Consider the following 12,012-nt stretch of genomic DNA (forward strand, 5'->3'; position numbering starts at 1 on the left):
CCCTTATTTTCCAGAGGCAGAATTTTAACAGTAAACCTCCATTGTTGAATAAATCAACAAAGAGTCATTTAAATTGCCTCTCTGTCTACTGTATACAGGTTTAAATGTAAGATGAAATATCAAGAACATTTGTTGTTTTCTAATTCTCATTTAATATGTCACTATGTTGCTTATACTCCAGGGGGGAGTGAATAACAGAAATGAGAGAAATCTGCGCCTGTATGTTTAATTAAGCATACTGTTCTCTGGCATCATAGCGGGTACCATAGTTTATCAATGTACTTCCTGAGATTTAATTAAAATGTACTGTGCCCTGAGAACACAATAGAATGGCGCAGTTGATACAGATCAGCAGGTGACACCATGCTCCGTTTTTCAGAAAGAATAGAAAATTACAAGCTGTATCTTGGTGCTATATCAAACCCATCCCATAAGGTCACAGCCGCTCTCCCATCTAATCATACTCGCTGGGTCAATAAACTAATTCTCATTCATGTGACTGAGCAGTGAGAAAACAGAAAACACGGAGCTTTGCTAGTATGTATCTAGAACGCCGCGAATGTCTGCAAATATTTGAAAGCATTACTAGAGATGTTGTGGAGTTAAGCTATAGTATCTGTTTATCTGGCTTGATCCCAATTTATCCCAAAAGTCAATTGTCAATTATTTTAAAAGAACCTGCCCTGAAGTGTTGTCATAGTATAAGAATATGATCTCATAGACTATAATCTCTTACGAGAAGGCCTTCACTCTTGTTTGAATATTTAGGGCGAGATCTATCAAAAATTGTCCAGAGGAAAAGTTGCTGGCGGCCATCAAGCCCCCTCCCATAGACTTGCATTGAGGGGGCGTGGTCGTGACATCACGAGCCTCCAGCGCTGCCCCTGACACTCTAAACGAACTCCGGGTGCAGCGGGAGATCGCGGAGGTCCCCAGCGGCAGGACCCTTTGAAATCAGACATCCTATCCCTTATCCTTTGGATAGGGGAAAATATGTCTAGGGGCAGTGTCCTTAAAGTATAGCCTATTATTTAAAAAAAAAAACAATTGGTATGGCGTAGAGACCTATCAAGAGTTTTGATCAATCGGGGGCCTGAATGATCAAAAAAATGAGTCATGAAGATTCTGGAACAAGCGCATTCTCTCCCAATTCTGTGTCAGGTGACCAGAACATACTTACGATGTAAGTCTATAGGGACTCCCAGGTCTCATAGACACAGAGCGGGAAGAGAAGCGTTTGGCCTGCTCGTTCTTCTCATCGGTCAGTGTCTCTACATTCAGAGCCTGATTGTTAAAAACTTATTTTAAAGAAAATCCAACAATTGAAGTAGAATTGTATTGACAATAGGTGAATGAATTTGAGGAAATGTCATAATTATACAGCTTGTTCGCCAGATTTTAACCCCTTAACCCCTTAAGGACCGAGGGTTTTTCCGTTTTTGCATTTTCGTTTTTTCCTCCTTGCCTTTAAAAATCATAACTCTTTCAATTTTGCACCTAAAAATCCATATGATGGCTTATTTTTTGCGCCACCAAATCTACTTTGTAATGGCATCAGTCATTTTGCCCAAAAATCTACGGCGAAAAAGAAAAAAAAATCATTGTGAGACAAAATTGAAAAAAAAAAACGCTGTTCGGTAACTTTTGGGGGCTTTCGTTTCTACGTAGTACATTTTTCGGTAAAAATGTCACATTATCTTTATTCTGTAGGTTCATAAGATTAAAATGATACCCTACTTATATAGGTTTGGTTTTGTCATACTTCTGGAAAAAATCATAACTACATGCAGGAAAATTAATACCTTTAAAATTGTCATCTTCTGACCCCTATAACTTTGTTATTTTTGCGCATATGGTGCGGTATGAGGGTGCATTTTTTGCGCCGTGATCTGAAGATTTTAGCGGTACTATTTTTGCATTGATAGGACTTATTGATTGCTTTTTATTCATTTTTTCATGATATAAAAAGTTACCAAAAATGCACTATTTTGGAATTTGGAATTTTTTTGCACATACGCCATTGACCGTGCGGATTAATTAACGATATATTTTTATAAATCGGACATTTCCGCACGTGGCGATACCATATATGTTTATTTTTATTTTTATTTACACTGTGTTTTTTTTTATGGGAAAAGGGGGGTGATTCAAACTTTTAATAGGGAAGGGGTTAAATGATCTTTATTCACTTTTTTTGCAGTATTTTTTGCAGTGTTTTTTGCAGTGTTTTTGCACACACTGATCTATTACATTGATCACTGGTTTCTCATAGGAAACCAGTGATCGATGATTCTGCCGCTTGACTGCTCATGCCTGGATCTCTGCCACTGAGCAGTCATTCGGCGATCGGACAGCGAGGAGGCAGGTAGAGACCCTCCTGCTGTCCTGTAAGCTGTTCGGGATGCCGCGATTTTGCCGCGGCTATCCCGAACAGCCCACTGAGCTAACCGGCATACTTTCACTTTAGAAAAGGGTTAATAAAGGCTTAATAGCGCGCGGCACCGCGATCAATGCCGCACGTTATTAGCCACGGGTCCCTGCCATTGTTAGAGGCCGGGCCCGACCCGCTATGACGTGGGGCCACGCCGTGGCCCCGCGTTATAGATCGGGAGCGGACACATGATGTTACAGTACGCCATGTGTCCTTCAAGAGTTAAGGACCAAGTGTTCTTCTGTTTTTGCACTTTCGTTTTTTCCTCTTTACATTTAAAAAATCATAACCCTTTCAATTTTGCACCTAAAAATCCATATGATGGCTTATTTTTTGTATCACCAATTCTACTTTGTAACGACATCAGTCATTTTACCCAAAAATCTACGGCAAAACGGGAAAAAAAAACATTGTGTGACAAAATTTAAGCAAAAACATAATTATGTACATTTTGGGGGCTTCCGTTTCTACGCAGTAAATTTTTCGGTAAAAATGACACCTTATCTTTATTCTGTAGGACCATATGATTAAAATGACTACTTATATAGGTTAGATTTTGTCATACTTTTGGAAAAAATCATAACTCCATGCACGGAAATGTATACATTTAACCTCTTCAGTACATAGGGCGTATGGATACGCCCTGCATTCCGAGTCCTTAAGGACACAGGGCGTATCCATACGCCCGTAGGAAATCCGGTCCCCACCGCTAGCCGGTTGGGGACCAGAGCCAGATGCCTGCTGACATCGTTGAGCAGGCATCTCGGCATATCGCCCAGGGGGGTCATTATGTCCCCCCATGTCGGCGATGGCCGCAGATCGCTGGACAATTCAGTCCAGCGATCTGCGGCAGATTCCGGGTCAATCGGGTCTCCAGTGACCCGGTGACCCGGAATTACAGGCTGTTCAGGGACGTCTCTGACGGCCCCGAACAGCCATAGCCAGCAGGGGTGAGGTGGCACTGGTGCCACCTCACGATCGCCCTGATTCGTCGGCCGGTTCACCGGCCGACCAATCAGGCCACCTGCTGCGGGTGTCACTCCCGCAACCCGCTCCGCCCCTCTTCCGGAGGACGTGAGCGGGTGCGGGACGTGGACCCCGGCAGCTGGGGAACCCGATCCCCGGCGTCAATGTTGGGATCGGGGCCCCAGGAGCGGCGGCGGCGAGGGACTGACCTGCATGCGGCGGCTTGCAGCAGTAGGAGGTGAGTGAGAGCCTCCTGCTGTTGCTTAGCAACATCTCCTAGCATGCAAAAAGGGCATGCTGGGAGCTGTAGTTATGCAACAGCAGGAGGCAGACCACCACAACTCCCAGCATTCCCTTATGGGCATGCTGGGACTTATAGTTTTGCAACAGCTGGAGGCACATTTTTTCTATGGAAAAGTGTACCTTCAGCTGTTGTATAACTACAACTCCCAGCTTGCACAAACAGCTAAAGTGCATGCTGGGAGTTGTAGTGGTGCATCTGCTGGTTGCATAACTACAACTCCCAGCATGCCCGTTGGCTGTCGGTGACTGCTGTGAGTTGTAGTTTTGCAACAGCTGAAGGCACACTGGTTGTGAAACTCAGAGTTTTTTTTTTACCTAACTCAGTGTTTCACGACTGGAGTGCCTCCAGCTGTTGCAAACTACAACTCCCAGCATGCACTGTACATGCTGGGAGTTGTAGTTTTGCAAAAGCTGGAGGCACACTGGTTGTGAAACACTGAGTTAGGTCACAAACTCAGTGATACACAACCAGTGTGCCTACAGCATTTGCAAACCTAAAACTCTCAGCATGTACAGTCTGTCAGCGCATGCTGGGAGTTGTAGTTTTGCAACAGTTGGATGTCCCCCCCCAATGTGAACGTACAGGGTACACTCACATGGGCGGAGGTTTACAGTAAGTATCCGGCTGCAAGTTTGAGCTGCGGCAAATTTTCTGCCGCAGCTCAAACTGCCAGCGAGAAACTACTGTGAACCCCCGCCCGTGTGACTGTACCCTAAAAACACTATACTAACACACAATAAAATAAAAAGTAAAAAACACTACATATACACATACCCCTACACAGCCCCCCTCCCCTCCCCAATAAAAATGAAAAACGTCTGGTACGCCACGGTTTCCAAAACGGAGCCTCCAGCTGTTGCAAAACAACTACTCCCAGTATTACCAGACAGCCACTGACTGTGCAGGCATGCTGGGAGTTTTACAACAGCTGGAGGCACCCTGTTTGGGAATCACTGGCGTAGAATACCCCTATGTCCACCCCTATGCAATCCCTAATTTAGGCCTCAAATGGGCATGGCGCTCTCTCATATTTCAAGGCAACAGTTTAGGGTCACATATGGGATATCGCCATACTCGGAAGAAATTTTGTTACAAATTTTGGGGGGTATTTTCTGCTTTTACCCTTTTTAAAAATGTAAAATTTTTGGGAAAACAAGCATTTTTTTTTTACATATGCAAAAGTCGTGAAACACCTGTAGGGTATAAAGGTTCACTTAACCCCTTGTTACATTCCCCAAGGGGTCTAGTTTCCAAAATAGTATTCCATGTGTTTTTTTTTTTTGCTGTCCTGGCACCATAGGGGCTTCCTAAATGCGGCATGCCCCCAGAGCAAAATTTGCTTCCAAAAAGTCAAATGTGACTACTCCTCTTCCGAGACCTGTAGTGCGCCAGCAGAGCACTTTTCACCCCCATATGGGTGTTTTCTGAATCGGGAGAAATTGGGCTTCAAATTTTGGGGGGTATTTTCTGCTATTACCCTTTTTAAAAATGTAACATTTTGGGGAAAACAAGCATTTTAGGTCAGATTATTATGTTTTTTTTCATTTGCAAAAGTCATGAAACACCTGTGGAGTATTAAGGCTCACTTTATCCCATGTTACATTCCCCGAGGGGTCTAGTTTCCAAAATAGTATGCCATGTTGTTTTTTTTGCTGTTTTGACACAAAATTTTACCACTATGTTAAAGTAGAATATGTCACGAAAAAACAATCTTGGAATCAGAATGATAGCTAAAAGAATTCCAGAGTTATTAATGTTTAAAGTGACAGCGGTCAGATGTTCAAAAAACGCTCTGGTCCTTAAGGCCAAAATGGGCTTGGTCCTTAAGGGGTTGAAATTGTCCTCTTGTGACCCATATAACTTTTTTATTTTTCTGCCTACAGGGCCATATGAGGGCTCATATTTTGCGCCGTGATCTGAATTTTTAATTAGTACCATTTTTGTTTTAATCAGATTTTTTGATCGCTTTTTATTCATTTTTTTAATGGTATAAAAAGTGACCAAAAATACCCTATTTTGGACTTTGGAATTTTTTTGCACGTACGCCATTGACATGCGGTTTAATTTACAATATATTTTTATATTTCGGACATTTACGCACGTGGCGATACCACATATGTTTATTTGTATAATGTTTTTATATTTTTTATATGGAATTTTGCAAAAGGGGGGTGTTTAAAACTTTTATTAACCTCTTGAGCGGTAATCCCGAGCGTGACTCGGGGTTAATTTTACCTGCCAGGATCCGTAACCCCGAGTCACGCTCGGGGTAGAATTGCAGAGTTCCCGGCCGGGCTGCACGATATATCACAAAAGCAATGCGATATAGTGATGCGGCCCCCCGGGAAAATATGCGATTATCTGCTCTGGTCGGCTCCCGTTGCGGGGGCCGGCCAGAGCAGGTAAAGAAAAATACTAAAAGTCAGTGTTTCCCTACCAGGGGGCCTCCAGCTGTTGCAAAACTACAACTCTCAGCATGCCCGAACAGCCAAAGGCTGTCCGGGCATGCTGGGAGTAGTAGTTTCACAACAGCTGGAGGCCCCCTGGTAGAAAAACACTGAGCTAAGTGTAAAAGGAAGAAGTAGTAAAATAAAAAAACCTTTTGCTCACCTAGTCCCGGTCCCTGCAGATGCCGTTCCCCTCCGTGCGGTCCGGGGTGTCCTCTCTTCACTATTCATCTTCTAGGACCTTTCCCTTTTCAGCCAATCACAGGCCGCAGTGGTGTAAAGCCTGTGATTGGCTGAAGGGGAAAGGGCTTGTTCTGCAGCAAATACACTAGGTTTGAAATCTGCCCGGGAAACCTAGTGTATCCTGCTGCAGGACAAGAAGGTGACAGAGGGGGGAATGTGACAGGGGGGGGAATGTGACAAGGGGGGGAATGTGACAAGGGGGGAATGTGACAAGGGGGGAATGTGACAAAGGGGAATGTGACAGGGGGGGAATGTGACATGGCGGGAATGTGTCAAGGGGAGGAATATGTCACAGGGGGGGAATGTGACAGGGGGGATGTGACAGGGGGGGAGGGGAATGTGACATGAAGGGGGGATGTGACAAGGGGGGGGATGTGACAGGGGGAGGGGAATGTAACATGAAGGGGGAGAATGTGACAAGGGGGGGAATGTGACAAGGGGGGAAGAATGTGACAAGGAGGGGGGAGAATGTGACAAGGAGGGGGGAGAATGTGACAAGGAGGGGGAGAATGTGACAAGGAGGGGGGAGAATGTGACGAGGGATGTGACAAGGGAGAGGGGAATGTGACGGGGGAGATGTGAAATGGGCGGAGGGAGATGTGAAATTCAGTTAAAAAAAATTGTACCACTTTTGGTACACATTTCCAGACAGAATCATACCGCCAGGGAGGTTAAGGAAGAAGTTAATGTTTTTTTTTTTTACTTTTATTAAACTTTTTTTTTTACACTTTATTATTCCCCTTAGGGGACTTTTAGGAGGAATCATTAGATTCCTCGTACAGATCAATGTGTTTCCATAGAATCACTTTGATCTGTGTGATCTGCACTCGATTGATAAAGCCTGGTCCTGCCAGGCTTTATCAATGTGAGACCTGGGACCTGCACGATAGGAGAGGTAAGCCCTTCGGCTACCTCTACAGTGGATCGCCCCCCCCCCCGCGCGATTGCGCTGTGGGGGGGCGATCCACCCCACTGGACCACCAGGGAGCACTTACAGGGCCCTTTAGACGCTGCTGTCAACTTTGACAGCGGCGATCTAAAGGGTTAATAGCCGGCCGCAGCGATGTCGGCTCTTAACGCTGTCCCCCAGCTACAAGATTCAGCTGAGGGCCGGTATGACGCGGGCTCGAGTCGGGAACCCGGTTAACGGCCTTTGGACGAGTATACACGTCCATGGTCGTTAACCAGTTAAAATGCACCTGTCAGTTAAAGGAAAACGGTCACCCGTTCACTCATACTAAACCCAATACACTGGATTAAAGTGTGGGTGAACAGGAGACCAATGCTGGGTCCCTGACACAAAAATGTACCTGCAGTCTGGTGCCCGGTACCTCTGAAGATCCTCTTCTTTCTCCTGTTAATTGCTTGCTGGAGGCGGGCCTGTCTCAAGCGCGCAGTTCACAGAAGAAAGAAGCCAATCTTCAGAGGGACCGGGCACCAGACTGTTGGTACGTACAGTATATGAGTCAGGGACCCAACATCGGTCTCCTCTTCACCCGCACTATAACTCGCTGTATTGGGTTCGGTGTGACTGAACGGGTGACCATTTTCCTTTAATTGACAGGTACACTTTAAAATCTGGTGGACAAGCTGTAGGATTATGACTAGAGATGAGCGAACTTTTCAAAAATTCGATTCGGCCGATACGCCGAATTTTACGAAAAAGTTTGTTTCGATCCGACTTTTTTCGCAGCTAATCTATATTAAAAAAAGGCTATTTCTAGCCTACATACAGCCTCTACAGGGGTATAGAACACTTTGCTGTGTCCTAAAACGCATATGGAGTGTGCTATGGTAGTGAAATAATATTGTTATTCAGAATAACATGCAGATTACCGGCATCGCTTTTAGAATCACTGCCGCACAGCAGCACAATTACAGAGCCTGGTGGTGGCATCAGTGTCAGGAGACCATATAGTGAGTGAATGACAGCGTGGAGGTGTTGGCAGCATGAGGAGACCATTTAGTGGCTGAATGGCACAGCATGAAGGTGTTGGCAGCATGAGGACACCATATAGTGGCTGAATGACACAGCTTGGATGAAGCTGAAGCATGAGGACACCATATAGTGGCTGAATGACACAGCGTGGAGGTGTTGGCAGCATGAGGAGACCATATAGTGGCTGAATGGCACAGCGTGGAGCTGTTGGCAGCATGAGGACACCATATAGTGGCTGAATGACACAGCTTGGATGAGGCTGAAGCATGAGGACACCATATAGTGGCTGAATGACACAGAATGGAGATGTTGGCAGCATGAGGACACCATATAGTGGCTGAATGACACAGCTTGGATGAAGCTGGAGCATGAGGACACCATATAGTGGCTGAATGACACAGCGTGGAGGTGTTAGCAGCATGAGGAGACCATATAGTGGCTGAATGACACAGCATGGACATGTTGTCAGCATGAGGAGACCATATAGTGGCTGAATGACACAGCATGGAGGTGTTGGCAGGATGAGGAGACCATATAGTGGATGAATGGCACAGCCCGGAGTTGCCAGCAGCATGAGTAGGCACTAGGCCTTCACAATCCCGAAGATTAAAAGATGAATTAAGAAATTTAAACCGAAGATTTTGGATAGCGGGTGCTGCCTATGAGAAAATTTGAAATTCCCAGACCCAGGCCCAACAGCGGCATCAGTAACCCATATATTGCCTGAATGACACAGCCTGGAGTTGGCTAATGCACGAGTACACACCAAGGCTTCACAATCCCCCCCCAAAAAACACCACAATTTTAGAAATTTTTGGAAAAGATTTTGGATAGCGGGTGCTACCTATGAGAAAATGTGAAATTACCAGACCCAGGCCCCACAGCGGCATCAGTAACCCATATATTGCCTGTATGACACAGCCTGGAGTTGGCTGATGCACGAGTACACACCAGGGCTTCACAATCCCCCACAAAAAACACCACAATTTTAGAAAGTTTTGAAAAAGATTTTGGATAGCGGGTGCTACCTATGAGAAAATCTGAAATTACCAGACCCAGGCCCCACAGCAGCATCAGTAACCCATATATTGCCTGAATGACACAGCCTGGAGTTGGCTGATGCACGAGTACACACCAGGGCTTCACAATCCCTCCCAAAAAACACCACAATTTTCGAAATTTTTGAAAAAGATTTTGTATAGCGGGTGCTACCTATGAGAAAATTTGAAATTACCAGACCCAGGCCCAGCAGCGCCATCATTTTTTTTTTTTTTGAAAATGAAAACAAATTTTGAGTGTCCCGGACACCATCGTGTGGGTACGAAAGACCAAATCCAACAAACCCTTACAGCAACATCAGTAAAGCATATATTGCCTAAATGACACAGCCTGGAGTTGGCTGATTCACGAGTACACAACAGAGGTACTGTCACGATTCGGCTGGCTGGAGGTGGATCCTCTGTGCCAGAGAGGGATTGGCGTAGACCGTGTTGGCGGACCGGTTCTAAGTTGCTACTGGTATTCACCAGAGCCCGCCGCAAAGCGGGATGGTCTTGCAGCGGCGGTAGCAACCAGGTCGTATCCACCAGCAACGGCTCAACCTCTCTGACTGCTGAAGATAAGCGCGGTACAAGGGAGTAGACAAGAGCAAGATCGGACGTAGCAGAAGGTCAGGGCAGGCAGCAAGGATCGTAGTCAGGGGCAACGGCAGGAGGTCTGGAACACAGGCTAGGAACACACAAGGGAACGCTTTCACTGGCACAATGGCAACAAGATCCGGCGAGGGAGTGCAGGGGAAGTGAGGTATAAGTAGGGAGTGCACAGGTGATTACACTGATTAGGCCTGCTGCGCCAATCAGTGGCGCAGTGGCCCTTTAAATTGCAGAGACCCGGCGCGTGCGAGCCCTAAGGAGCGGGGCCGCGCGCGCCGGGACAAGACAGACTGGGAACAGGTCAGGTACGGGAGCCGGGATGCGCATCGCTAGCGGGCGCCTCCTGCGTCGCGAATCGCATCCCGGCTGGGAGTGATATTGCAGCGCACCCGGTCAGCAGGTCTGCCCGGGGCGCTGCGAATGAGAGGATGCTGCGAGCGCTCCGGGGAGGAGCGGGGACCCGGAGCGCTCGGCGTAACAGTACCCCCCCCCCCCTTGGGTCTCCCCCTCTTCTTGGAGCCTGAGAACCTGAGGATAAGACTTTTGTCTAGGATGTTGTCCTCAGGTTCCCAAGATCTCTCCTCTGGGCCACAGTTCTCCCAATCCACCAAAAAAAATCTTTTACCTCTGACAATCTTGGAGGCCAGAATCTCCTTCACAGAGAAGACGTCAGACGAACCGGAAACAGGAGTGGGAGAAACAACTTTGGGAGAGAAGCGGTTAAGGATGAGTGGTTTAAGGAGAGAGACATGGAAGGCATTGGGAATACGGAGAGAAGGAGGAAGAAGGAGTTTGTAAGAGACAGGGTTAATCTGGCACAAGATTTTGAAAGGACCAAGATAGCGTGTCCCAGTTTGTAACTGGGGACACGAAAGCGGACATACTTAGCGGAGAGCCATACCTTGTCTCCGGGAGCAAAAATGGGGGGAGTTCTTCTTTTTTTTATCAGCAAATTTTTTCATCCGGGATGAAGCCTGTAAAAGAGAATTTTGGGTTTCTTTCCATATGGTGGAAAGATCACGAGTCACTTCATCCACAGCGGGCAAACCAGAGGGCAAGGGAGTAGGGAGGGGAGGAAGAGGGTGACGGCTGTACACCACGAAAAATGGGGATTTAGCAGAAGATTCGGAGACTCTGAAGTTGTATGAGAATTCGGCCCATGGTAGAAGATCTGCCCAGTCATCCTGGCGGGAGGAAACAAAATGCTGTAAATAGTCACCCAGGACCTGATTAATTCTTTCTACTTGCCCATTGGATTGGGGATGATAAGAAGAAGAGAAGTTTAATTTGATCTTGAGCTGTTTACAGAGGGCCCTCCAGAATTTAGACACGAATTGGACGCCTCTATCCGAGACGATTTGCGTGGGCAAACCGTGAAGGCAAAAAATGTGTATAAAAAAATTGCTTTGCCAACTGAGGCGCTGAAGGAAGACCAGGAAGAGGAATAAAATGTGCCATCTTGGAAAATCGATCAACGACCACCCAAACAACTGTGTTGCCACGGGATGAGGGCAAGTCCGTAATAAAGTCCATACCAATCTGTGACCAAGGCTGTTCAGGAACAGGCAGAGGATGAAGGAGACCAGCAGGCTTCTGGCGAGGAGTCTTATCCCGGGCACAGACAGTACAGGCCCGCACGAAATCAACAACATCAGTCTCCAGAGTCGGCCACCAATAAAATCGAGAGATGAGTTGAAAGTATTTTTTAATGCCCGCATGGCCTGCGAGGTGGGAGGAGTGTCCCCATTTGAGAATCCCGAGACGCTGGCGTGGAGAAACGAAGGTCTTCCCTGGAGGAGTTTGCCTGGTGGAAGCTGGAGAAGTGGAGATCAGACAGTCCGGAGGAATGATGTGTTGCGGAGAGGCCTCTACTTCAGAGGCATCAGAAGAACGAGAGAGAGGGCATCGGCCCTAATGTTCTTGTCAGCAGGGCGAAAATGGATTTCAAAGTTAAAACGGGCAAAGAACAACGACCACCTAGCCTGGCGAGGGTTCAGTCGTTGGGCAGACTGGAGATAGGAGAGATTCTT

Source organism: Hyla sarda, chromosome 3, assembly GCF_029499605.1.
Source record: "Hyla sarda isolate aHylSar1 chromosome 3, aHylSar1.hap1, whole genome shotgun sequence".
NCBI classification, from domain to species: Eukaryota; Metazoa; Chordata; class Amphibia; order Anura; family Hylidae; genus Hyla; species Hyla sarda.